The sequence below is a fragment of the Rousettus aegyptiacus genome, unplaced genomic scaffold, assembly GCF_014176215.1.
Source record: "Rousettus aegyptiacus isolate mRouAeg1 unplaced genomic scaffold, mRouAeg1.p scaffold_m13_p_3, whole genome shotgun sequence".
Lineage (NCBI taxonomy): Eukaryota > Metazoa > Chordata > Mammalia > Chiroptera > Pteropodidae > Rousettus > Rousettus aegyptiacus.
In genome coordinates, this window is record NW_023416306.1 from 33,479,476 (window position 1) to 33,485,635 (window position 6,160).

Here is a 6,160-nt window from a genome sequence, read left to right on the forward strand (position 1 = left end):
GAATGAGTGAGCTTGGGGTTTCAGATAATTTTTTCATGATGTGAAGGAAATTATTACAGAGTTGGATGCAGATCAGGGGAAAGAGAGAGGCAGCATGATCTTTGGAAGCAGTAAATGAAAGCCGTTTAGTTTGGTGGGAGAAACATAAGCTTGGACTGTTGGTTCTTCCTTTAAGCTTGTAAAATTATTTTTTTAAATAACACATTTTTTATTATAAAAAGTTACACATTATCTGAAGAAAATGTAGAAACTATTGAAGAGGAAAAAGAACAAAATAAATGTTATCCATAATTTCATTATGCTCAACCACTGGCATTTTAGCTTATACACTTTTAGTCTTTTTCAACGAGCATGTATCATTTATATATTTACATATAGGTTAAAGTTTATAAATGTGAAACCATATCATTTATTAACTACATTAAAACTTAATATTACATGAGCACCTTTCCAACATAACTAATTTTAAATCACTGCCTAGTATTCTACTGTAGAGAAATTCTTTAGTTAATTTACCCAATATTATTTCCCTCTTATAAACAACTCTGTGATGAATGTTATAACTTCATTTTTGTGCTTATCTACAATTATTCTTTAGGTGAGGTTTGGAATTCCAATATAAAATGAAATATAAATTTTAGGACTTTTGGTTCCCATTAACAAATTTTCAACCTGAAAAAAAATTATATCAATTGTCATTCCCACCCAAGTTTATAGGTTTTGCCATATCTTTTTAAAAAAAAATTATGTAAATTTTTTTTCTTTGATTACATCATACTTTAAAAACCAAATATTTGGGTTTCTGTGTTTATAAATTATCTGATCATGTCCTTTGATTATTATTTTTTCTACTGAGGTGCTCACCTATTTCTCATTGATTTTTTAAAAGCTTTATTAAAATATTGTTTATTTCATGTGTATATTTTTGTCTTCTCATCATTTCCATTTATCTGACCATTGCTGCTACTATGTCCTATCATAACATTCTATACATAGTTAAAATCAAGAAAAGGGTGGAATTCCAGCTTTATAAACTAAACAGGCATTTCGGACAACATATTCTTGGCAATGAATCCTGGAAAGCACTTATCAGACAAGGTAGGGAATGTTCTCACTCTGCATTATAAAAAGGACAGCCAGATATCAACTGTTACAGAAATAAAATAAGATGGAAAATTTTAAGAAACTGTTTAAGCTATTTTCTTTAAAGAGACTTCCTCCACTGCCAGAGATCCTGAAGAGCCACACGGCCAGTCATCTGGAAGCAATTCTTCATATAATTGATGAACCTGGCTTCCCCTTTGGGAAGAGAACCAGCTTTTTCTATACTTGCTTGCATTTTTGCTTTAATGTCTTCTATACAACTAGGTCCTTTTGGCGTTTAGTTTTAGGAGTTTTCCTCTGGGTTTTTTTTTTTTTTTTTGAAGGATTCTTGACCTTTAGGTTTTGGTGTTGATGATTTTGAATCTTTTTCATTCTGGTTTGATTTTCATATATTTTTGGCTGGAGTATCTCATCCTAGAGACTTTCGTTCAGATTCTTCTCTTCCTTATTTTTCTTCATCATCATCTTTAGCAGAAAATTTGACTTTTTTCTGTGGAAGTTTTCCAGATATACTTAGGAGTTTCACCTTTTCGTCTTTATCTTTTGACTCTGCATCTTCCTCTAAGTGCTGTCCATTAATGTGCACAGGCCCTAAACCACCCACCCTTCAAATGTAAGCCACAGGTGAGGTTATTTTGAAGGCCCCGTGAGAAACCTTTGGCTGTACTGGTATTTTCAAAGTGGCCAATGTTTCTTTAATTGAACTGCCTTCATAATTCATCGCCTCTGCATCAGCAGTCGGCAGTCCACTGTTCACAGCAGCCCCTAAGCTGACCATTGTTAAAGGTAACTGGTGCTCATTTTCCTCATTGCCCACCTTAAAATGATAATCTTTGTCAGCCTTTAGTTCACAACTGAAAAGATACTTTTGGGGATCCAGGGGGCTCATGTCTATCTCCATCAAATTGTTCATAGGGTGGTGGCATGCACTTACGTGGAAAAGAAGGCGGACAGAGATAAATGACTATTGTTCTAAAAACAGTTGTTCAGGACAGAATCACACCATGGTTTTTACAGATTTTTTAATTGCTTTGTGTACATTAAGTACACTCACTCTTTGTCTGTTTTCTATGTTGTCAATTATTTTCTGTTGGTTGTATGCTTTCAATTTTGTTGACGTGGACGTGCTCTTCTATGTTAGTGATATTTGTTGTTGTTAGTTTTTTTTTTAATTTGTTTGATCACTTTTAATTTTTAGGCAGCCAAATCAATTGCTGCTGTAATTTGTGTCATTGGTATCATACTTAGAAAGACCACTTCATCCTTAGATCATACAATACTTGTTCACATAATACATGAAATCTGCAATTCATTTTGATGAAAGGTCTTATTTTAAGATACGACTTTAAAATATTATATGCTAATTTAAGTTTGTAACATAGCCGTCAGGATGGTTACTGACCAGTAAATACTATTATGTTTCTATAGTGAATGCATTTGCAAGCATTATGAATGAACCTGCCAAATAGAGTTATCCACACCTGGGCATGGAACCCCTTATGAGCATCACCATTCAATTACATAAGTCAAGATAGGCCTTGGGTTCTACAAATATTAAGTAAGAAGGCCATTATGGTAATGCTGGCTGACATATTCAAAGTTCTTTTTTTTTTTTTTTTTTTTTTTTTTTGGCTTCTCAAACACTTAACGTTATGGTAATATTTTGTTTTCCTTGACGTTTGTGAGAAGAGCATATATATTTCAGTTATTTCTCAAGGGGTTGATAGTCTATGGGAAAAGTTTTCATGGGGGGTGATGAAGAGGAGGGAGAGGCTCGATTTCTGCTAGGGACTCTGTGGTTCAGGGCCGATACCAAGTGATCTGAGCTGGGCAGGTTGCAGAGTCCCCACTTCTGAGCACAAACACCTTCTTCCGTGTTGCCCATCTTCAAATGCCACCAGCTGCAGAATAGATATTTTCTTACATTGGAGTTAAAGTTTTCTTTTGCAGAGCTTTAAGTGTAAGAACACATTCTAGTTGTTGGATCAGAGGACCCTTCAAATAGCACACAAAGCATGCAACTAGATTAGATTTGCAAATATACAAAAGAGGGCACATCTTGCTATTCCTGTTTTTGAGGTTCCTAAACTTATGTCTCATAACATGAGGCTGGTTTACAGTAGACAGAGGTGCTACTAGCAAAGTAGCAGATTTAATTAACCTTATCAGTAATTAGGTTGCCTGGCCTCTGTACTATCATCCAGCTCATCGACCAGTCAGTATTTAATTAGAAGCCTGGTAGCCAGTGAAAAGAATGTGGTTTGAGTCTCACTTTAACAAGTTTAATAGCATATTAAACATTCAATAGTTGCTATATTGTACTCAGACCTTATTAAAATTAAGATGTGGTATACTGAATTGTTTGTTTTCCTGATTCACACAAAACAGATGCTCAAGGCTGGCTTTACTTTGACGTAGTAAATTAGGATTGGGTGTATTGAATTAAGTGAACACTTTTCTTATTCTAGAAGAATAACTGTTGTAGCAATTGTCCTGCTCTGGCTGTATTTGAAAACAATAAATGATATTCTTAATACAATTTGACGTTCTTCAAATGGTTTTATAAGTCTTGAGTTGGAACTCAAGACTTATAAAACCAGTTTCTTAAGTCACAGGGTAGGCAAGTGCCTATGGACTGAATTGTGTATCCCCCTTCCCTCTAAATACTTATGCTGAAATCCTAACCCCCAATGTGGTTATATTTGGAAATAAAGCTTTAAGAGGTAATTATGGTAAATAAGGTTTTAAAATTAGGTCCTAATCCAATAGGATTGTTGGCCTTATAAGAAGAGGGACAGGAGAGAATCTCCCTCCACCCACTTCTCATTTTCTCCACGTGCATACACAGAGGAAAGACCATGTGAAAAGGTGGACGTCTGCAACCTAAGAAGAGAGCTCTCACCAGACACCAACACTGCCAGCCCCTTGATCTTGGTCTTCTAGGCTCCAGAACTGTGAGAAAATAAATTTCTGTTGGTTAAGCCATCCAGTTTATGCTATTTTGTTATGGCAGCCCAAGCAGACTGAGAGAGAAAGAAAGGAGATGGAATGTGAAAGGAAGGGAACCTGTGGAATCTAGAAGCTGGAAGTTGTGAGCATTTCTTTGTGAATGGCCCTTTACAACCATAGTTCAGTGAACCCAGCCCAGACCGGTGGGAACAGAACCTGCCTGAAAACTGAGACTGGGTTGGCCTTTCAACATTGCCACTTGCTCGCTCTATGACCTCACTCCGGATCTCAGATTCCTCACCTGTAAAAAGAGGGAACTGGGTTAGCTCTTCTTTATGTCTATTCTAGCACTTCCAAAGTCCAAGGGGTGTAATATTCTAATTATTGGACTATTCCAGTAGATCTTAGGTCCTTCAGAGTTCTCTCATCAATAGATTCTGGGATCATTTTTCAAGTGAGTGATGCTAGCCAACAGGATGATATAGTTTCAATTTTCAACTTCAAACTCGAAGTTCACTTTGGAATGTGAGATGGTGAGGTTCGGAAATATCCTCCCACCCTCACATCTCTGAATTTGGAGTCTTATTAATCAACACGGATTATCAAATAGTGAAATTTCCCTGGGCATCACATATGTGATTTGTGGCACTTGAGTAATCAAAACACAATCTATCCACATCTCCACTGTACCTTTACAATTTCTTCAGTGGGGCTCTCCAATAATTAAAATGCTTGCTATCTTTTCTCCACTGCGCAAAAGATAGTTAATGCTGATCAAATTTTTTGACACACACACACACACACACACACACACACACACGCAACTTTTTAAATTGCTTTGTTGGGAAATGTGGCCACTCTGAACACTACCCCTGAGTTACCATGTTGTCGATATTGAGGATTTGGGGCTGGTTCCAAGTGTACTGGGAGCCATCTCCACATAGGGTGTTCTGTTATAACTTCTGGGGCCACCTGTTTTGCTAGGATTGGATCCTCAGTCATAGACCTGCACACAAGATGTCCATACCCCTTACCCATAGAAAGCCAGCAATGCATCTCTCTGAGCCATGCTTGGTTTTGTGTGAAAGCTTCTGGAGGTCAGATCAAAAGCAGGTTCTGTGAGTAGAACCTGCAATTTATTTCCTGTGTTAGTCTAGGTTTTCTTGCCTCCAAATGCACCATTGAATAGAGTCAGGGAAGGACAGCTCCAAAAAGGGCTTAGATGTTATATGAAAGAGGGGGGACACAAAAGAGAGGGTACAGAGTTTCAGAAAAGCTGGCCAGTGCTCACGATGTAGCCCTGGGGAGAATTATCTTCCTTAATCAAGGGTGAATAAACACAGGTTTCTATGGCATCTAAATATATTAAAGAGAGTCTGGGGAATGAAAGGTCCAGTTAAATCAGCTAATGTAGATATAAGCTTTGCAATGCATAAATGGCTTCCACATACATAATCTTATTGATTCTTAGCACAATTCTACATTGGGTTCTATCTTTATTTACTAATTGGGTTTTGTCTGTTATTCACCAATGGAAAAAAAAGAAATATGAATCAGAGAGGTTAAATGACCTGCCTGCCTCACAAAGCTCATACATACAGGGCAGATTGGAGGCTTGAATCCATTGCTTCTGACCCCTAAAACTGGACTCTTACAAGAAATAGAATAAAATGGTTGGAGTTCAGTGGGTTTGGGTGGAGGTGGAGGAAAATGTTACACATTATTCACCCCATTTTTCTCCACTCCATTCTGGTCACCCTTATAAGGTCACTTGACAAACATCCTTGCCAAGATTCGAGGCTCCGAGATGTCCCCACCTCACAAGCACCTGTATCTTCTCTCACGCCCACAAAACACAACCTCTCTCCCTACTCACTGCTTCCTTTGATTATATCATATAATTTAAATGTGAAAGTGGGAACAGAGAAATCCTGATGACCCCATGACTGAGAGAACCATTAAGAAAGAACACTTTATTCTTGCAAAAAAACTTGACCTTTTCAAAACTAACATTCTCTAGATCAAGATATTTTCTTACTTTCCTGCCAGTTCTTTTCTTTCTCTTCAATTTTTCCATTTGCTATTTTTCTAAGTCATCTGGTGAGGG

At 37.1% G+C, this 6,160-nt stretch overlaps 1 pseudogene; it reads right to left on the reverse strand.

The window, feature by feature from the left end:
• Positions 1–1,204: 1,204 nt before the first annotated feature.
• On the reverse strand, positions 1,205–2,017 carry LOC107502745 (annotated as a pseudogene).
• Positions 2,018–6,160: the final 4,143 nt, after the last annotated feature.